Below are 23,143 nucleotides of genomic sequence, written 5' to 3'. Positions count from 1 at the left end.
AATGTCACTTAGTGCATCTGTACACAGATAAAGAGCGGGTGGGGAATCTGTGCCTTATTATTTGTAGTTATTGCCATCATGGTGATTGATTGTATTGAACATTTGACCATTTACTTTAATATAAAGTTTAATGTAGCATCATTTTACCAGGACTCTTGCTTTCCACTGGACTACTGTCGTCATTGAACTGAGCCAAACATGGTTCAAATGGTACATAAAGACTTTAATGTCCTATGAAAGATGCGTGTTGGACATATAGTGAATCTCACAGACTAGCAAAGGTAAAATTGAATTTTATAAAATGGTTTGTTCATTTGTATGAAAATGGAAATAATGAAAGATTAAGTTTGACTTATTGTTTTGTTACTTTTTGAAGTAAATTTTAATTTCAAGGTTGCTGAGCATTGGGATAATAGCAATAGACATATGCATTGCATCTATATTTTGACGTGGAAGAAGGAATTAAAATGTGCTTCTACTGTTGTACAGTATTTTATTTTGATGTTGTGCGTTATTGTGTGTGTGTTCACAAAGTGTGAATGTGTGCCAGAATAATACATGCGTACATATGGGGGAGTAGCATTGGGATCTGTGTACCAAAGCAGATGTGTTCTCAGGGGGTGCGTGGCGCGCTCAGCAGTGTTTGGAAAAGGATGCATGCTGTGCTTACTGTAATTGGTGCATGTGTTAAAGCCAATCCTTGCTGAGGTCCCTTGTGCAGTCTGTTATCCTGCATCCCCACCTTCTTCCCAGTGGATTGGAATCCAGGTCGTTGCACTGCAGACATTGAAACCAACAGTGACTGAATGGAATACAGGGAGAAAGATTACACTCAAAGACACAGATCTTCCTAAAGCAGTTGCTCCTTTTCAGCTCACTATCGATCGCTTCTTTGTATGTTGATCATATTGGTGTTTGATTCTTGATCACATGAATTGCACATTACTGTAATGCATCAAGGTATCAAACATCACATTGTGGAGAAATGCTACTGTTTCATGCAAATTTCTTCTTGTAAAAAAAAAAAATGGGGCTGTTTTTGGGCCCATAAAACAAATTTGAAACATCTGCTGTATCACAACAGAGGACACTGGCAGAAAGTCTTTTACACACATATAGGTGAGTTTCAAGGTGACTGAGAGTATGAGTAAGGCTTATGGCCTCAGTATTTAAAGTTCCAATGTGGAGGATTTTGTAGCATCTAACAGTGTAGATGCTACACTACCTCACTGCACCATCCCCTTCCAAGTGCAAAGATAAACTATAGTGGCAGCAAAATAAAATTATATGTATTTCTCCTGCAATAGACGGGTGATCTGTCCAGGATGTGCAGATGGATTATTCTGGCGTTTGTGTCTTCAGAATTTCGCTGATTATACCAGTAAGCTGCTGACCTTAACACAAACATTGGAAAACCATCTTGTAAGAACCTCACACTATGAGATTGTTATCAGTGACGATAAACATGTACACATACAGGGCCATATTATTTGGAGATGTACTGATTGCAATTTTCTTGGCCGATTTCAATTTCTGATTTGTTTAAAAGTCTGAACTGCCGATACCAAAAACATTTTTGTAAAGTTAAATTGTATGTTCATAATAAAACGTTGAATAACAGAGTGGACTATTTGAAATTAGTGGAATATTATACTGAATAACTAATAAACAAAGCAGGCTATAATATAGCCTTGCAAGCTCTCTGTATTCGGTGTCTTGTATTGTCGGTGTCTAGGGGAACTTTCTCTTTCCCTTTTTAAAAGCGTCCTGAAGTGTTGCTTCAGTGCAGCCTTAGCCAACTTGAGCTACCTGAAATAACTGTATTCTGCTGAGTGTTTATTGTCCTCGTGTGTACATCCTTTACACGGACTACATTAAGAAATTATTCTTATTTGCTTTTTGTTCGCAGGGCTTTTGTTGCACTTGCAGTGGCGTGGTGAGTGTACAACTCTACACTGCTTTCTGTCTCGCCTCTGACCAGGAGCTCAGCCCCACCCGCAGTGGTGTTTCACTGCAGGTGGGGCTGAGCTCTACTTACACACACATACGAAGCACAGCGACACAGATGGAGAGAGTTGACGATGGAGCATTGTGCAAAAAAGTTTTGCTGTACAGTATTTGTAGTCTTATATGCCGCACTTTAGGTACCTATGGTACTGTAGGAAAACTAGTTCCATAAAATTACTAGAATTTTGGTATCGACTTGGTACCAAAACGTTGGTTCTCATGACATCCCTACATGCCATATGTTTCCTCATGTTGATTCTCTGGTGCTAATTATAAGCAATACATATTTCATAACTGCTACTGATATTCCACTGGAGATTTATGATATAATGCCCATATTCCTTATGTTTTTCACTGAGACTCTGGCAGCTGGCTGGTCATGATGCTCCCTCTGTGCTTGTCAGATTACAGGCAGCCTAGACCCTGAAACCAGGAGACTATTTTTAGATGGCTAATAAGAATTCATTTAAGGCGCCGCCTTCAGTTGAAACAATATGTTCAGTGAACAACACTGTCAAGGCAGAAAAATGGGGAGAAAAGTGAACAAAATGATTAATTACCTCCAAGTCTTTGTTGACCATATAAATAATAGGAGAATAATAATAAAAAAAAGGGTCTGGTTCATCTTTTACTCATAACCACATGTGAAACATTAATGGCTTGCTGTGGTTTTCAATCATGTCACCCTTGAGCTACAGCAACTGTAAGTGTCTATTGTATCAAATAAATATTTCAAGCTTCAACATGATAAGGCCCTCTTCCCTCTGTGTCGCCTCTCCGAAGCAGCTCTTTGATACTAGATTCCTCTTTGCTCAGAGACGTCATGATCTGTCTCTGACCCAAAAGCTCCATCTAGATGCACTGCAATTTCACACGCAGCGGCCAGCTGTCATATGTAGTCCAATAAAACACATCTGAAGCATGCAATATTTAAAGGCGCTTCCATAGACATAACTGCTTTCACAATAAACTGACACCAGTTATAAAAGACCTCACTATATACAGGATCTTCTTCAGCCAATTGAACCTTTACTCAATTATATTTACCCACATTCATAATTTTGGTAGGTTGTTGGCAACATTTATTTGGACATTAAAGAGCAACGTAACCCCCTAAAACACTTTTTTCTGCCAAAAACCCTATGCATTTGGATATTTACCCATTTGGTTGATGGACTCAAGTCCAAATCTGGCCATTTCAGTGCAAAGTATTTGAATACTTGAACCCGGCTATTGCAACTGAATTCAGCTGTTGGCTGATCTGGAGGCAGGTGATGTGTGTGCTGGCAGCTGTTGTCACCACATACATCACCAACGTTTAAAACAGCTGTAAATGTGTTTGCATCGCAGACACAGAGAGTCTGACAGCACCTGCTCATGGCTGGTGAGCTCTGCTAGTGCTGAGCTAGCTGAGCTGATGTAGCTTAGCTAACTTTACAACACAAGTACCACACAGAAACTTTTACTAACAGCTGTAAATGTTCTTTTTGTGACTGTAAAAGCTCCAGTGGACTCTCTGTTTCCAGCGTGGACAGTTTGACAGCAGCTGCTTGTGCCTGGTCAGCTCTGTTAGCTCTGTTAGCTCTGACTATCGGCAGCTATTGTGAATGGCGGTCCGTCACTCTGTCTGGTGTTACCTCCCACATCACACACTACGTAGCCACATGGCTTACATACGCTATTTAATACTCTCTGCTGCACTACACAGACCACACAAATGAAATTTTAAGCCCCATTACTGCCTCAATATTGCATTATAGATTGGGATAGAATTTTTTTTAATGAATATCTCCACTGAGAATTTAAGCATTTTCTCTTGGAGGTAGGAATGGTACCAGATGGTGGTAGCATTCAGTTCCCTTCCCACTGTAAATGAAAGTTATGAGAACAACAGTGTTTTCTTAAAATGACCATAAATACAAGCTCATGATAGTCAACTGTAAAACAGCCATTGGGAAGTAGTATTTAATTGCTTGCAATGGGGCTGGGCAATATTACCTATTAAAGCAGAAAATGTTTCCTTTGTATTCCTCATACTACATTGTTCAAACTGCACTGTGGATCCTGCACAGTAAACATGTTTTTGGACGCTGGTAGGGCTGCAACTAAGAACTATTTTTTCATTATCGTTTAATCCACCCATTATGTTCTAGATGAATTTATTCTTTGGTTTATAATGTTTTCATGGATGTCCTTTTTTTTTCTTTTTTCTCAGTCAACAACCAAAAGATAGTCAATTTAATATGATATAAAACAGAGCTTGAAATCTCAATATGAGAGGCTGAAAACATCCTTTTCTGCCATTTTTGCACTTGCAATGATTAATTCATTATCAGTATAGTTAGCGATTGTTTTTCTGTAGATTGACTAGTGATTAGTGCAAGATGCTGGACTAGGGCTGCACGTTATGGTGAAAAAATCATATCGCAATTTTTTGATAGATCTGTATGTTAATACTCAGGAAAATTAAGCCTATTGTCTTTCACTTTTACTTTATTTCTATATTGTTTAGACAATACGTAAAAGCAAAATAGGTTATTTGTCGAAAACAACTCATTTGACAAATACATGGCAGCAGTACTATTCAAAGACCCACGGTCTTATTCAGCTTCTTACTATCAATGATGGGGTCCTTCATGAACACAACCATTTCTGTCAATGTTCAAAAATGTTCGCAGATTTCTGTGCCCTTTTTGCTGGTTTGAAGGGGCATCATTTAAATCAGAATTTATTACGTTCCTAACCGCAAACCACACCTTCCTGTAAGGTTAAACATTAACTTTGTGGCTCTATTTTGTACTATTTCTCGAGAAATATTAACGATTGGAAACCACCTTTTCGTGTTGCTTTATTTCCTGTCCTTGTCTTTTTCCCGCCATTTTTGATTGTTTGCCCCACCTTGATTATATTCGCCTGTGTCTCGTTAGTTTCCCCCTCACTATATATTGCCTGTGTTTCATTTCCCCTGTGCCAGTTCGTTATTGTTTCCTAGCGTCTTGACTTCCAGCCCTTTGTATCCCTAGTGTTGTTTGTTTTCATTGGTGTTGGGATTTCTGTCTGTTTTTTGGACTCTGCCTCAGCCTTTTTTTTTTTTTTTTTTTGGGATTTGTTTTACAGTGATTCCTGGACTTATATGTTCCAACCCCTTTTGGCAAGACTTTTTACATCAAGACCCTGTCTTCTGTCATGCATTTGGTTTCCTGTCGCTCTTGGTTCCACTGGTCATAACAAGATTCAGATTTAATGAAAACAAAACTAAGAGTTTGGTTAAGATGAGGAGAATATCAGCTTCATGGTTAACAGAAACCAGTGTCAACTGTTGGATCTACTGCACCTTTTGAATAAATTACCAATATTGTCGAAACAATGAATATTTGCCTGTGTTTTTAGATTGTTGAAGTTAACAGAGTTGTCATTGTTGGTTATTTTAATATTAAAGGTGACAAGGGCTGAGATGTCAGCAGCTGTTAAGTTGCAAGTTCAAAAGCCTGTCATCTTGTCAGTCTAATTGTCATACGCAGCTTGATCAGTGAGTGCCAGATATAGCAACACTTAGACAGTGAAAAGAATAAAATATATTAATTGAGAGTGGGAGATACAGTAGGTGTGTAAACATTAGTGTGCTACATGCCTCTTTGTGGTGTATACAGTGACAAATAACACAGAAATAAAGACACACTTGTGTTATTAGACAGAAAAGTAAAAATAAACTTGTGACATATACAGAACCAGGCCACTGCCACAATAAATGGCTATTTGTCCATTATGTTAGTTACCATGGCAAAAGAAGACTTCTCGTAACCAAGTGCTGACCTTTGAGGCTTTAGAAATTATGGCTGCTTCACTTGTGAAAAAGATGCAATAGCACTAGGAAAAATAGCTTTTGTAATATTTGCTTCAAGTCTAGGGGAATTATATTGTCTAGTAGGGTATGGCTAGATTATTGCAATGAAAACTAGGACCGGCACCCTGGAATTGCATCCCCCCTTTCGAAATGGGCTTTATTTGAGACATGTTGAGCATGTCCTCGGTCTAAAAGTTGCCAGTAGAACTTGTTTCACAAAGGGGCTTAAGCTCACTAGATATCTTTCTATTTTTCATTGCATTGTAACACCCGGTGTGCTGGTCTTTGTAGATCTGACCACAGCTATTACGCTCAGAGGGTCCCATCTATGGGGTAAGGCAATTATTTTATATTGTTTGTTACATTGTACTTCAAGTTCTGCGTTCCACTTGCAATCATATCATCATATTACATGTTCTGTTTTGTTGTTGGGTTGTACTAGACAGCAGCGTGCTCTGCAACCTGAGAGATGGCGAGCTATAAAGTAAAAAAGGCTCATCAATGAGATTCTGATTGGCACCAACTAGCATGGTTGCAACAACTAGAAACCAGATTAAAAATAAACTAAACATGGATGATTGCAAATGTGCTCTAAACAGCGTTGGCTTAAGCTAAGCTATAGTTGTCATATTTCATTAAAGCAAACTCTCAGTGTGCACAAATACTGTACGTTTTAGATTATTTCACATTGTTAGCATGTGAAAGATCAGTTTATTGCCATGAAGATGGAGGTGGAATAATAAGCCTTGCAAATTCGCATCATTATAATGTATTCATGATTTAAAACAACAACAATATAATCTGATTAGTTTCACTCAAAGCCTTTGTTCTTATTGTAATGACAATCTGGGATGCTGAGGTTGAGTGCTAAGGCAGTTGGCATATCTCATAAATAAGCAGCAGCTATAGAAAACAAAATGGCTAAGATAAATAATAGTTACCACATCTCAGAAGAATAGCTTCAGTGCATTATGGTAATTCACTAATGAGATCAGTTCTAAAAATGATTATAACACAGCTGTCCTGACTTATTTTCATCTGCCTTCCTGCTTTTTTGGGGGGTGGAAATTCAAGACGTGACACTGCATGTGCCACAACTTCACCTTGAAGTGCTTTAACACCAGTTGGATGGCTAGCTGTCATGCTTGGAACCAGCCTTCAGGAAATGTAGCTGTGGAGAAAAAATATCTATGAGGGGTTGTGAGCAAGAGAGCCGTTGCCATGGTGATGTAGTGGCAGACGGGCCAGGAGGGCTGGATGTTGGTTTCTATGGGCCACAGGACGTCAGACGGTGTGTGGAGTAGGCAGGGTTGTAATAAGCGAGCCAGCTGATGGGCCATGGTGCTACACCCGGGCCTGGGAATTTACGGAGCCTCTGTCCCTTAAATCCCTTATATAGGCCTGTTCAGGATACGGGCCAGGATTGCATTCATTGAGCGCCGATTTTACAGGCTGCTCTTCATATGCAGATGAGTGTGTTTAATTGTTGCAGCGCCTAATTCCTAATGTATGAGAGGAAAGAGGAAATGCATCCGAAGATGTGTATTCAAATGAAATATTCAAGCCTTCTAATGAAATATTCTGTCAGTTTGGAGTTTCTATGGGCGACTCTGTGAGTGGAGCCACTTTTAAGAAAAGGCAGGCTGCTTTAATGAGCCTCTGGGCAGCCTCAGCCAGCCTTTTAAACTCTGCCTGTTTGTTTAGTGGCCTTTATTCTTTGTCTGGCGTGGACTTTTCATTGCAGGATGATGGACCAGAAATTGCATTAATAGCTTGTTGAAATCCTTTGTACCCCATTTCTGTCTTGACAATACGCAGGATGATCATCTGACATTTTTGAAGTGAGCTTCCCCGTTTTGATCTGTATTTCTGATATGCTCAATCATGAGGATAATCATGTCTTGTGGGCATAGAATATGTTGCATTTTATCCCTGAAACATATTTTCAGTTAACAGGGAGATGAAAATTGATACCCCATCAAATAAAATTTGATAAGAAGTGGGTGATGTATTCATTTTTTTACATGTTACTAATGGGCATATCCAGATTGCTTAATTAGAGACACACTGGATATGTTAATTATGCCAAGAGTAAAGGAGCTGGAGTGTTAAATTACTTCACAATGCCGTGGCTCATCCACTAAAAACAAGAGGCATTTTAAAGGTTTGAAATGTAACCACAAGGGTACAAAGAGAATTTAAATAACAGTGGTCTTGATTGTGTCCAGAGGTGAAATTGCAGGGAGGAAGAGCAATTTTATACTCCAGGGAGGTGCTTATCGATGTTGGCTATAAAACATTTCTTGTTGAGGTTTAAAATATTTTTTTTAGCGGGTGTGCTAACGAAGCAACTGAACTTTGGATTATGCTATTCAATCAAAACTCTTTGTTGAAAAAATGAACTGATACTACGTTTCCCCCCCGAACAACTACAGGCAGTAAATCAGCACCTAATCGCCAATTTACTTGCTTTCACTCCGAGGAAAGTTGTTTTATTTTGTAGGTTCGTTGTGAAATTATGAAGACCTTTTTCTGAACACCGCATGTGGCAAAGAGGCTGCAAGTGCCTCTAGTTTTTTTCCTTGTGAGCTATTGATCAGAAAATCCCGTCAAAAACATGCGTGTTGCATTCATAGCTACTAAATACTCTATTCACATCCTTTGAAAATTTCAGCTCTGATTTGATCAAACAAGAAGGACTTGTTCGCTGGCTGGCGGTGTTGTTGTTGTTGCTCACTGTGCAGCTTTTCAAAATTAAAAATAGAACAGTATATTTGTTTTTATATTTCAGTCCCTGACACCTGGCACACAGTCTTGAATGAGTAGGGACAGGAGTCACACAACTGACAAATCAGTCATATGCGAGATGTGTGCTGATATGGGGTAGTAGAAAGAGCAAAAGACAGGTGAGACAGCAACCTCCACAATCCTCTGTGTTTGTTTCTGTCTGGATCTCAACGCCAGTGGCTACTGACAGTCTGTATTAAAGATTTGTGTTGCTGCATTGTGTCATGCTGAACCGCAGGAGTTCATACAGACAGGTTCAAGTCTGGGATTTTAAAACAGTTTTTGAAATGACCCTGACTCTTACTGACAGGAGAAAGGATAATTGCATAAATAACAGATAATACATTTAGCTAAATGTCTTGTAACGAGAGTGGCTCATATTTCGCATTGCACCACCCGTTCTAATTGTGAACCAGCAGGGCTGTAAAACTAGACATGCCAAATAAATAAAGGTTATTATTGATTGAAGGCTTATTAAGAGCAAAAGGTGTCTTTGTATTAATTAATGCAGCTGGATATTGTTAGCACAAATTCCTATTTTTATCCTTAAGAGCACTTCACTGATTTAGCATGACACTTGTATGTTGTTGTTGAACTTATGATGGAAAGTGAAAATAAAAAGCTCAAAATTGATGCAGCGTAAATCAGAGAGACCATCTTTTACCATCAATAATGTGTATGGTACCCAGAAACATCAGTCTGGGTTCAATTCTGGAATAAATATCTATCATCCCAGGCATGTTTTGAAGAGACAGTTAATACCTAGAAAAGACATGGCTGAATGAATGAAAGAACACGCAGACTCCGTTCAGTTTGGCTGTGACTGTACTCCAGATTTTAGAATGCTTTGCTTAAAGTTCTCTGGCCTCATTTTTCTAAGCTCACTTGGAAAAACAAACAAACAAATAAACCACAGAATTGAACAGTAATCTGTTATGTGGTGTCTTTCATGTTCATTTGTTTGGAGTCTAAACATGTTTGAATATGTAATACAATATTGTTTCTATGGAGCAACATGGAACCTAATTAATCACTGCAGAAAAGAACCAAATTCTATTAATAAGGCACTGTAATTAGCCTGCATGCATGGAATGGAATTAGGGATATTTACATTGGGTGTTTAGTGATTAAAATGATTTATTGGGACTATATAAAAAATATAAATTAAAACAATAAGTAATGCAGTGCATGCCCTGCTTTTAATCCTAAGAATGTTGAAAGTTATCCAAAGACAGTTGAATTTCACAATTACGGAAAAAGTCGGGGAAAGCTTAAATATGACATGCAGTCCCATTTCCCCCACAGGAAACAAACATAGGCAATTTTAACTGGGGTAGTTATTGTTTTGTCCAACAGAGCTACCAGCTCAAAGTATAAAATCACATATCAAAGTCACTATTCCATGTGCTTTGTTTTATTGTACTGTTGTGTCCTTCTTGCCAATATACAACATCACTGGGAGCTCAGATGTTGCAATAGTTGTTTGTGAGTGACTGCACAATGTTGCCTTATTTATCTGTGGATATAGAGTCTCTCCCTTGTGTTCTTCTCCATCTTTGAGGGTTAACTGTTCCTCTCAATATTCAAACCCTCGTTCTTTGCCTTAATAGGACCAGTGGTATAGCAGATGGAGCTTTACAATGTAGCGTGTGTGGGAAATTAATAGTCCTGAGGTGCAGAGTGTTGCATGATGCTTTTATAAGTTAACAAATATTTAATGTGTCCTTCTGAAGAGAGAAAATGCCTGAATAATGCATGCATTCAAACTAGTGTGCTATGCTAGCTGGGTAGTTAGAAGAGCAAAACTGAAGTCAGTGGTTACATTGTCAAACCTTTCCTCTCAGACTTGTGATGAACACATCAGTTTGGATTGTGCGTTAACCAGGCTATCAACAATAGGCTGAATAATGCAAGCGAAGCAAAGATGAGTCACAAACTACGAGTGTGCATTTATGTGTGTGTAAGTATCTCATATTAAGTATTTCATTATCCTGGTTAGCATAGTATACAGTCAGTGAGCTAGGGCTGCAGCTGCCGATTGACTAAGTCATTGAGTATTATTCCACAGATTAATTTAACAGTTGGATAATGAATACCTTTGCTTTATTAAAGCAATAGTAGCAATAGAGCAATAATACTTACATAGAGAAGAGTCTAGCTGGTTGGTTGTGGGAAATTAGTCTTTTCCGGTGTGTGAGGGGTAGTAACATTAAGTGTATAGATAAATTCAGGTTGCAGTGTAACAGTTACTGAAAGGCTGTGTGTTGTGTTTGCTGCCACAGACGAGAAATAAAAAGACCCTGTTAATGTAACGTTAATGTTACTGCGGTGTCTTCACCAGCAGAGTTTGTCCAGGCTGTGAATCGCTAGTTAGATAGTTAGCGGCTAAGAATCAGGTTAAAAATATTAGAAAAGCGTAAAGTAAAGGTAAAATGTTTTGGAGCTGCAGAGCTTGAAGCCGCCTGTGATCAGATGATTGATCAAGTTTTCTCTTGTGATTTTTTTTTTTTCACACTGAAGCAGGCCAGGCACCAAAATCGCACAGGGGCAGTTTATCAGCTTGAAATGATCCCAAACTTTGGACACTTTCTGTCATTTTATCTGACCTCACTATTTTCTCTCTCTTCCAAAGGGCCATGTGCGACAGTAATAATCATCTGTGCAAAACAAACAGTGCACTGTATATAGTTATATAGATTAATCAAAGCTTCGATGTAAATAATTTGTGTGGATGATTTTTAGCAATCGACTTACTCGAGAAATCGTTTCAGTCCTAGGAGTGAGCCATTTATGTGTCAAGTTTATTTATTTTATGAGTTCTTTATTTTATCTAATATTTCAAATTTAAATATTATTCCATACTCCCATAATTTATGGCATAAGTTGCTTACACTGAGCAATTCCTGATGATCACAGTTGCATTTTACATGGCTGTCAATATTGAGGAAAATTAATTATATAGAATTAAAAAAATAAAATAGGAGTTCTTGCTTGTGAACATGGAGAGATCTGAATTGTTTTATCAATGTAATAGTTATTTGATAATATATTACCTATTCCTGTATTGTTGGTGGAGAGCATTTTCAGTTCTTGCCATTCTTTTGCTTTGGCGGACTATTTCAACTGAGTTTTCCCTCTAAGGCCAGGCCCTGGCCATAAAAAGTATGACACACATTCCTCTTTGATTACCGTTGTGGAAGTAGTAGTGTTTTATTCCTTACCTGACCCCCTATTCTTTCATTTTACTCAGTGCTTTGTGTATATCAGGTTCACCTACTTCAGCATCCAAGCAGAGGAGACATAGATGCTGCATTGAAATTAAGACTTCTATTTGACATTGATGCACCTCTGTGGTATTATATGCAAATTGACCGGGATGAAGGCGGGGGATGTTTGATGTGCAAATGATGATTTTGGGGCACTGCAAATGTGCACACCACTGCTTTTCTGTTAATTGCCTTCCCTGTGGAGTCAAGAAACTTCATGGGAGAAAGAATGAATGTGAGCCTGAAGAGAACGGGTTTCAGCTTTCACAGTTTGAACCAGTGGACGTAGTGTGTTCAACATCACAACACTGAATAGAATCATAGGCTATGATTTTAGCGAGTGCTCTACATTTCTATGCCAAGCACAGTCTAAGTCTTGCAGTGAAAGAGGGATTGGCTTTCAAATAGAAACAGAAGTGCAAATTGCAACACTACAGTCCTTTCTGAAAGAAGAATGAAACAGTCACAGTGAATATAGCCAGGGTTAAAATAAATGCAACCCATCTGTGGCAGTAATTTTCTATACACTGCTTCATGCTGCAATCTGTGTGTCAGGATCACATACTGCCTACCTCACTTTTATTGATTCTCTCAGTGCTCGCACTTAAACTGTAATAACTGGATGTTATTACACTCTATGGCCTTATCAAGTATTCACCATGGCCTAGTATCTTACTCTACAGCCAGAAAAGGTCAGCCCAAACAGAAAGTTTACAGTATCAGTGTAAGCTGCTGTCTCACATTGGCTGGCAGTATCACTCTGCATTATTTATTTCATAACTGCAACCCAGCATCCTTTGAATGTCCAGGTAAGCTGGGTTAAAACTGACTACTTTATCAAATGTATTAATTTCGAATTTGTGAATGACCCTTTGATTAGCTTCAGATGGTGTGCATTCAAGGAGAGAGGTTATATCTGTTACATTATGCATTTGTAGTCCTCCAGTTGTCAGACACATTGCATAATATATTGCTGACACATTCTATTTCTGTTGGAACTTTTTCCCATTGAGTTTATAATTTATTTCTATCTAGTGGCTGTTTTTGGTATTGCATGTAGTTTAGTAATTGAACTTCCTGTACTACGCCAACTTATGTTTCTTGGCATCCTCTCACCTCCTGTGACCCAGAAGGTTTTTCCAACCCCTTAGATGCACCTAGAGGAGATAAGGAACGAGGAAGGACAAGGCTTCTGGAGGAGCACAAAGTGAGGAAACCGGTGCATCCTAGGTTTTTAAGTAGCGTAGGTGTGATATAAAAATACTGTACCTCTGCATGTGGCACACAAGTGCTATTTGTATGTTTGGTGTAACTGACTGCCTGATTTGCAATATTCAACAATTTGTTATTCACATAGTTTATAGATAGTATAAAATGGTAAAATGCAAAATACAATACTGTATATGATAATTCTAGTGTACAAAGCTGCATTTTTTTGATTTTTATTTTACAATACAATTGACATACACACATTCTTAAGTAGCTATGAGATGTATTATTGTGTAGACCCCAATGACTTAAGTAAATAAATAGCCCAAGTAATATAACAAATGACACTGATCTGTACATAAGTTAGAAGGATTAAAATAAATATTAAATGAAAAAATCAACAACAGTAACACTCCAACTAAATAGTAATTGGCTTTGTTAAACAATTTATATCTATTTGTCTTTAAATGCATACTGTAAGGTTTTGAAATTGCTCTTAACAGGTGATACAGGTGTGTAGACAGCCATCTTATTTGACGTTGCTTAAGACTGATGCTATGGAACCAAGGATTTCTCAATTGGCAGATTTGGCTCCTGCATCCTCGCTTTTTTTCATTGCATCTCTCTTCCTGGGAGGAACTAAGATGTGAGGTAAGGAAGCGAGCGAGGGAATCAAGGAGATATGTGAGCATAATGAAAAGCAGCAGCGCAAGCAACACCATAGTGTCAGACAGGAAGTCTCTTCAGCAGAGCGGTCCTGTGAGAAAGAGCTTTGAGGTTAAGTTACTTTGTTAATCATTACATCTTAATGTTTTTGATAAATCATTTTCTGTAATTTGTTTCTATTTGCTAAAATTGTGTTATCTGCAAAGGCTGTTGAATTGAACTGCAGTAAATGCAAATGCAAAGTCACACTGCTCATTCCTTGAGGCCTTCAAAATTATCCACAAGATCATCTGCCAGATCATCTGTGTCAACCAGGGCCAGCATGGAACCAGCTCAAGCATTAGCTGAAGCAGAGGCTGCTTGAGCCTGGGCAGCCAATGCACAGAAAGAGATCAAGCTTAAGAAGGCTCAAATAGAAGCAAATGCAAATAATGAGAAAATTTGACTGGAAGCAATGTTGGACATTCTCCAACATGAGACTCTTGGAGTCTGCTGCACAATTTAAAAGTTCAGAGTGCTCTCTAGATAGTGATTTTGCCTTTAGAACAGACTTCAATATGGATAACGCCACACAAGTGAGGATTATACCATACATACAGAATCAGAGAGTGATACCTTTTAGGAAAGGATATTACCTCTATACAAGGACTACAAATCATTTCAGGCCATCATTAGGAACCATGGCGAGCCACATAACTACTTTACTGTTGATGAAAGATAAACATTCCACAGGGGAAAAACATACCAGCACAGTCCTCAACACTTTGAACCGCCAGTCAACACTGGGGTTCAACTCACCACCAGAGGTAAACAACACTATGACAGAACTTGTGAGGTCTCTGCAAAAAGCCATCTGGTGACTGGAGGGCTGAGCAAGTTTGATGATAGGCTGGGAAATTACCTCAGCTGGAAGTCCACCTTCATGACCACTGTCTCTAACCTGCAAAGCCAGTGAAGAGATGAACTTGTTAATTAAGTGGCTGGGTCTAGAATCTGCAAAACATGCAGAATAAAAACTGTGAATGTTCATCATTCCTCAGCTGGACTGGGCCTGATTTGGTCAAGACTAGAAGAATGTTTTGGCTCACCAGAGGCAATAAGCAATCGGAGGCAATGTGTTATGTCGATGTGTGTTAATTCACTTGGAGGCTGTAAACCTGGATGGATACTTGCCTGTCTAAGCTATCTTGACACAGCTGAAGTAGTTGGCCCCATCGTAGAGAATCATTATTCTCAGACTTTGTATGAAGAGAGGCTAAGATAAAGGATGACCAAAGCTTCAATACAGCTGCTATTTACACATTCAGCCCCAAAAAAGAAAGGTCTATTAACAACACCAATTTCTGGTGTCAGCATAAGCAACCACCAAGAAAGAACAATAAAACAGGCGAAGAACCAAGAAGGAACTTGGTCAGCCAGAGCATATTCGTTTGGTGTTTGACTCGAGTGCTCAGTTTGAGAGAGTCTTTCTTAATGATGTTTTGCTTTCTGGGCCATACTTACATGCAGCCTTGGCCTCAGCTGGAACCTCATGTCCAAAACATTAATTTCCCAGATTCTTGAGAGACAGAAACCTTTTACATGCCAGGGGGTGTTGTCAACACTTAACAGTGTGGTTGACCTTTTAGACTTCTGTGCCCCTGTGGTTATCCAAGGAGCACTACTTCTTGGAGAGCTCTTTAGAAGACACAGCGTGGAATAGCTCCCTGCATCAAGTCATGTGTGAAGATTGCAGAAGAAGGGAAGATTCCCTGCAGGAACTCCTTGCTCTGCATGTCCCACCCACCTATGGATCCACCATCTTACATGCCAAGAAAACTGAGTTATGTGTCTTGGTGGACGCCTCAGTTGAAGCTGGGCTTATAGCTACAGTAGTTTACCTAAAAGTCACTACAAAGATGGTCCTAGTAAAGTAGGCTTCATCCTGGGTAAAGCTAAATTGGCTCCTGTGCCAGAGCTCAGTCTACAGAGATTGGAACCACTGTTCTTGCTGTGGAGATGTCTGAACTAATCATGGATCTAAAATTTGACCAAATCACATTCTACATTGATTGCAAAGTGGTGTACATTTGCAATCAAAAACGTAGGTTCTATTTAATATGCTCAAAAAGTCAGACAGTTCACTCAACTAGAAAAGTGGAGATAGTGTATATTCAGACAGAGCACAACCCAGACAATTACAGCTCTCAATCCATCTTGAAAGTCCCACTTGGTTGTCTAGACCAGCATTCCTTGTCCAACCAGAGAGATCAGTGTCTGAAGATGAAGCTGCTTTTGAACTTGTAGATCCAGAGTTAGGCAATGAGATTCATTCTAAAGGAGCAATTACCATCACAGTGTCAGAGAAGCAATTGAGAACTGCATGATTGGGACGCTTTTCTCAATAGAACCCCCACACCTAGGAGCTGACATTATAAGGATCTTTACCAAGTCCACAGATGACAGGCATTGCATTGGTTGCCACCCTCAGATGTGTGTAGCACAAGGTGTACTCATCATCTCTTCACCCAGGCAGACGTCACATTGTTGTTTTACCTGTCCGTTATCACGTGTGACATTAAGGAAGACAATCGTTAGAGGCAGCAATCGAACCCGTAAACATCCTTCATCTTAAATTCTCCTACTCTTGTCATACAGAAGACCTGTTCACGCACCAGTGGAAAAGTGTTCAAGGTCTGGCAGACATGTTTTGGGCCTGATGGCGCAAAGAGATCCTCTACACTCTACATTCCTACACTACACACAGAAATGGCAGTATAGGAGGCTAGACTTGAAAGAAGGAGATGCTATTCTTATGAAGAATCAAGCAAAAAAAAAAAAAATCAGTGGCCAACAGGAGTCATTGTGAAGACTTTTCCAATCAGAGACCTAGTTATAAGGAAAGTGGAAGTCAAAGTGATATGTCACCAGAACTTGAAAACTTTCACAAGAGCCATCTTTGAACTCATCCTGCTTTTATCCCTGGAAGTTCAGCAGATGTAAATTATGTTTATGTGGCATCTTGGAAGACACCAGATGGGATGTGTGTTGGAACTGTTTTCCATTGAGAATTACATTTATTACAACAATGTGTTTTTGACTTCCCTATTCTGTTTGTGGTATGCCCCAAGTGCATTCATTCTTACTTAAGTAAAGTCTGTAAAGGGTCTACATACCCTTATTACACTGTGTTGGGTGTTTAACAACTGAGCTTGATTGACATCTCCCTGAACCTCCTATTAACTTTGTTGCAGCTGTGAGGGTGGGGAAGTTACTGATTCATGGTGCCACCTCACATAATTCCTAGCATAGGTCCACTCAACTTCAACCTGAGCACAGGTCTAATTAACCCAAAGAAGTGAAAACACCTGCGTGGGTAAAAACAGGTCACAGATGTTTTATGTTTTTAGATCAGGTTATGTCCTAAAACAGCAGGGCATTGCAACAAACAATTCTCAATCAGGAGTAAAAAAAATTAATTTATTTCACAAGTAAATTAGCACGGGGTTGGTACACACTGTGGTCTTTTTTTTATGTGTTTTAAATACTTTTTGCATTGATTGGAGGTATGTGTCACAGAACATAATAGATACCAGGCTTTGGCTACACACCACTTATTAGGAGGCTTTGGTCTTGGTTACATAAGACCAAGAGGTTACTTACTGACAGTAAGAAAGTTATATTGTATCCATTGTACAATATAGGATTTCTAGAAAGGCCATGAATTGTTTTGTTTGAGACTGCACCAGCAGCAGATTGTCTGATAGGAAAATAGCCAACTTGTGAATTCTCAGCGGCTTGTGGTGTTCCTGCAATGTGCTGTTGGTCAGACGCTCCACCACCACAGCCTTCCCCTTTCACGCTGCTGGGAGATCGTTGTTTTCTTGCTTCTTCAACAACATTTGCAAGACAACTGCTCTGTTTTTTGCAATATTGTTGCTTACTAGTCAGAAGTGGTGACAGAATCAGGTTCTGTTTCATAACCCCACCACAAAAGCAATCTTATTGATCTGTAACAATTTGGTTTATTGTAATTAAACTTGTGTGTGAGCATTCTGTCTGTTAATATTCAAGGTATAATGTGCATTATCATGAAATGATTTAAATATGTCCAATCTCAAAATGGGAGTCTACCGTCCCCTGAATACTGAGAAATCCAATGCATCACTGGCCAAGTTGTGCTGTACTGAGGAACTGAATCATTTGCTCTCTTAGCACGCTCACACTGCCTGTAGATAAGGCTTTGTCTTGAGTTTTAAGCAGATATTTGACGCAAAGATGGGTGTTTTCTGTACCTTGGAGGAGTGAGCAGTAAAAGGAGTGCAGTAAAAATTGCCAAGGTTGACTAAGGACAGATAAGAGCCACAAATTTATTATAATTAAGCGAGCTGCCCCTGCCTCTCAAGCTGTTGTACTATCTACTTCCATTAAAAAAACAGACCAGTAGGGCAAAGGAAGGCAGGTAGGGAATAATAAATAAATATTGGTCAATCATTCAGAGCTAATTTAAGGTAGGAGAGTTTAGGAACATATTGGGGATAAGCATAGCAATTGCCATCACATTAATCTCTTCAGAAATTACCTTGAAATATCATGGAAAGATATGAGGACACTCCTCCTACTGGTGTAACTTGCAGCTGCATTTGAGTCGACATATTTGTATATGTTTTCTGGCCGAATTTCCTTGTCAAGTATTTATTTGTTGTTTATTAGTTTGAAAAGTTTTAATATAATCTGTTTACAAGGTGAAAAAAAGAATAAAATATAGATGCAGTTTCTTTTTTACTTATTTTTTATTTTTTTTACTTAGGTTAGGAAGAGAAAAACAGCTGGAGGTGAAGAGTCTTGCTCAGTTGACCGTTTGCTGAGCCATTCCCCACCTAGTTACTGTTGTTATCCCTCGAAATTTGCTGTCGTTTTTTAAATAATTGGCCATCGATTTTATACAGAGGGAAAAATAAAAGGGGCTACGCATTTTGAGCCAACGACTGTGGATTTTGTCAGCTGAAATATTGACTACCGCTCACAGTTTTTATAGCTGTAGGTAGCTTGTGTCAGTGGTAGCTAGTGTCAAAAGAGATTTAGTCCTAGTCCTAGATGTATGTGTGAGCTTGCAGGAGTTGTAGGTGAGTGAATTTGGGTGTAGGTATGTGTGACAACATAACCACTCCCAGAAAGAGAGGTTTCTGAGGCCTGGCCCTGCAGTATGGTGGGCTTGGTGATTAATAGGGGGGCAGTACAGGAGGGCTGCAGAATGATTAATTGAGCTCAGGACCTCATCTGCAATGTTTTGATGAAAATGATGAGAGCATGAAGGCTTGTGCTGGAGTGATGTGTGTGTGTGTTGTGGGGAGAGGGAAGACAGCAAGGCTTGTTAATGAAGCTTTTATGTTGGTATACAGTAGGTGTGCCTGTGAGTATGGTCTTGTGCGGTTAGGTGTGACGGCTCCCTCTCTGCCTACCTCTCACTTTGTAGCATTAAAGCTCAACATTAACAAAAACACAGAAGAATCCAAACGTCTTCTCTTCAGTAGTGCACAAACCGTTTAACCTTGCCGCGCACAAAAGTATAGTTTACAGTTTGGCTTTTGATAAAGTTTAATTTAACCTTGCCTGAGGGGAATAACAGTGTGATCCAGTAACTTTATCTTATTCTGTTCAACTGCTTCCTCAAGTCATGCACAGTTCTACAACAGATCCAAAATGGCGAGACTGGGGTTGTGGGGGGTGGTGGGGATGGGTTCAGAAGATGCACCTCGAGAGGTAGCATGAAAACAGCCTTTTCATATGAGCTGCAATTATCACTCAGCATGTGAAGGGCTGGATTGTGCTCAAGAGGAAAGTCACTCTACTGTGTTTGCCTGATTGAAAATCAGTTCTCATAAACACCGCAATCACCTTTATAGTCTCCCCCAGACAGTTTGATCCTCAGGGGCTGTAATAAACACCCAGGGGAATACGAGGTGACATGCAGTTGCCGTTTTGTGATAAAAGAGAAGTGATAACCTTCTTTGTCATGAATTTATTTCCTTCAATTGACATTAAAGATTGAAGGATCAGATTAGTATTTAAGCTGCGTTGTGTTGTCAAACTATACGCAAGCTCCCTCTAGTGGTATGCAAAAAAATCTCTGAAATATAAAAACAAATGAAATAAATTTATTGAATAAAACATATAATACTATCAAAATACTACAAAATTCTGTATCATCCTACGTATTAACGTTCATGAATGTAGCGCACGCTGACACCCATGATTTGTTACGAGCTAAACTGTAATGGCAAAATGGTATACGGAGGTAAAATGAATGGTTCAAAGACACTGCAATCGTGGCTTTATACGGGAGCTATTGGTGGACCAGGAGTTCAAGATTCAACAGTAAACAATAAATAATATTATTTGGAATAAACCTGCCTCGTGCCTCCTGTTCGTAGCTGAAAAGAGTCGGCCTAGGCTACTATATTTTAACATTGATCATAATGGTGCAGAGCATAATATTTTCTGAGGTTGTGCGTGGTGTAAAGAGTTTGAGAAACACTGGTCTGCAGTGTAACAAGACAGATTTTTCAAACGCAGTATTTTCTGCTCCTTCGACCACTGAATTGGTCTTTTGAACATTTGAGTGTATGATTTACGTACATTGCAAAGTTAGCTGTACTGTACACGTATTTCCTTTTCATAAATAAACTGCCTCTTTGTGACAAATGTAAATCATTTTTTCCACCCTGTTACTATCTGAAGTTCAGATGCTCAGTCAGTGCAATGCTCAGTTGAGCTCGGTTGATTGCAGCCCCTGCAGGCTCTGGAAGACCTTTTCTCATAAAGTTGGCAAGCCATTTTCATTGTCTTTTAGCAATTACTGAGTTTTTACTCTGCTTTTAAAGGCCCACCTTCTACTTTCACTCCTACAATGGCTAAAAGCAGTCTGTGACTGTGCTTTTGTGTAGGAACACATTTTCAGTGAGGGTTCAGAAATAATTAAAAATATGAATTTCTGTTTTATATTTAAACCTGCAAGCTCAACTGTTCTATAAGTTTGGTCTATCAGATCAGATTAGGACCACTGTGTAGAATTTAGTGGCATCTAGTGGTGTAGTTACCGATTGCAACTCCCTCTCTTCACCCCCCTTCCAAGCGCAAAGGATAAACGATGGTGGCTGTAAAAACGTGCGAAGAATGTGAACGAAGATGCTCATTTTAAGGTAACGAATACATAAGGATTCTTGTTTTCAGGTGAATTATACACTAATGAAAACATAGCTATGCATATTCTTTTTCATTTCTGCCAATATATGCTAACAAATCACCACTAACCTCAGTTTGAGATACATTGCATTTCTTGTGCCTTTCCACAATAAGGCCACAACATGATTCCCCACTTGGAAGTCTTTAGATGTAAAGCAGCACAAATGGGAATCATGGGTCTGCATCAGCAATAACAAATACAACTGATATATGGGAGAGTGATGAGTAAACATGGAGGATTAAAATTACAAACAGTAACATTGAGTATGTGAATGCATGTTTTTTGATTAAATCTAGTCTATAGAGGTCATGATGCAAATATAATGATGAAAATTTAAAGAATTTTAATATTATGATGCTTTATTATTGTGCTTTTATCATTTTACAAGCAGTTGCATGAATTTCATTTTTATATATTGATAAAGAGTGCTAGTATAAGGCTTGACTTAAACTTGCCACTGATCAGGCATAACCATAATTTGACCTCCATCTATCCAAGCTTTCTTAATGAAACACTTGAAATACCTCTCTGGAAAAGCAATGAATACTCAAAATAGAATTTACCAAAATATCCTTTGCATTGTATTGTCATATCAATCAACATTCTCTAGGTCTACTCATGAAAGAGATGTCTTTACTTTTTTGTAAAAAAAAAAACAAAAAATAAAAGCAGAAGCTGATATAATTATTCAGATTTAGAGTGGCATGTTGCGTCTGCTCACTACAACTAAATGTGACAGATCTAACTTCAATGCTGTTTTGTTTGTCCTCGGGCCAGTCTAAATGCAAAAGAGATGTAGTCTGAGAGAGAGAAGGATGGATTCTGTTCTGACTGTATATGTCAAAGAAGCGGGCTTTAAACCCCTAAAATGGATCCAATTACGGAGAGGGCTTTTTGGTGACGCTTGTGGAACTGTGTGTAATTGTGTAACCCTAATTTTCCTGGCACGGAGGCTCTGACAGAGGCCTGTCATCTCCCCTAAGCCTCTTCTCTCAGGCACGATGCTGAAATGAGATCTCGTCTTAGCTGCAGAAATGCTGAAAGTAATATATAACGGACACCAAGAGAACAAAATCACCTTCTTATAGAGAAATCCCTTAGAAAAACGGCTTTAGCTTCCGTATCTACACTGGCCTCTCAGCTGACATGATGCAGTGAAGAGGGCTGTGTGATATCCACTCACGGTACATTCGTGCAGGTTGAAGAGAAAATCTTTCATCTCTCAGGACATTAAGTAATTTAATGCTAGCATAGGATTTATTTATTTTTAAAATTACATGTAGGCTTACATGTGCAAGTAGTCCTTTCAGTAAGATATGCTGGAAAACACTGATGAAGAAAAAGTGTGAATATCTAAATTCACCTGATGTGCATCCCATCCCTACGCTCCCTCCGTGACTCTCAGACCTCATAAGCAGCAGCCTCATACTCAGGCATGGCAGTCTAATGGCTCATAAATGTTCAATGGCAGTGCATGATAGTGCAATGACATCTGGCTATTCTGTGTCTACCTCGACTATTGCTCGTTCTTTCAGAGGAGCTCACACTGTGACGAAATGCAATATCTGCAGACCCTTTGACTTCAGTCAAATCATTGTAAACGGGCTAGAACCAGGCTCTGAATTAAAATGAATAGAATTAATATGCGGACCGTTTAGCTGTATAATGTGAAATATAACATAAAACCGTCAGTTTATTTTTTATCACCATCAATGGAAAGAAATTAGCCATTCAATCATTGATGCTAACTTTATTATGTTTTATTTTTTTTTTTATGAACATGAACCGTTTTGAATTTTTTGGTGCAAGAAAAATAGATTAAGGGAGGGTGAGTCTATATAGAAGGGTGTGTGGGGGGGCTCTGAAATTACTGCAGATAGTAGCAAATCTCCTGCCTTTGATCTTTGCAACCATCAAAGAGATCCGTCCTCCCAAAGTCAGACACCCAGCTACACACGGTGCTGCATTTCATATGCTTTGAGAGAACGTCAAACAGCATCTCTTCATTTCTCTCTCGCTGGTCAGTAATCTCGCCACAGAAATACTGTGAGATTGTTGCTGCCTAGATCACAGACTGCCAGCCACTAGCACATAGTTAGCACAATAACAAATGTAAAAGCAAAGCACTGCCTGTAGCTA

The sequence above is a fragment of the Dicentrarchus labrax genome, unplaced genomic scaffold (assembly GCF_905237075.1).
Source record: "Dicentrarchus labrax unplaced genomic scaffold, dlabrax2021, whole genome shotgun sequence".
NCBI lineage: Eukaryota > Metazoa > Chordata > Actinopteri > Moronidae > Dicentrarchus > Dicentrarchus labrax.
This window is presented reverse-complemented; position numbering follows the sequence as displayed.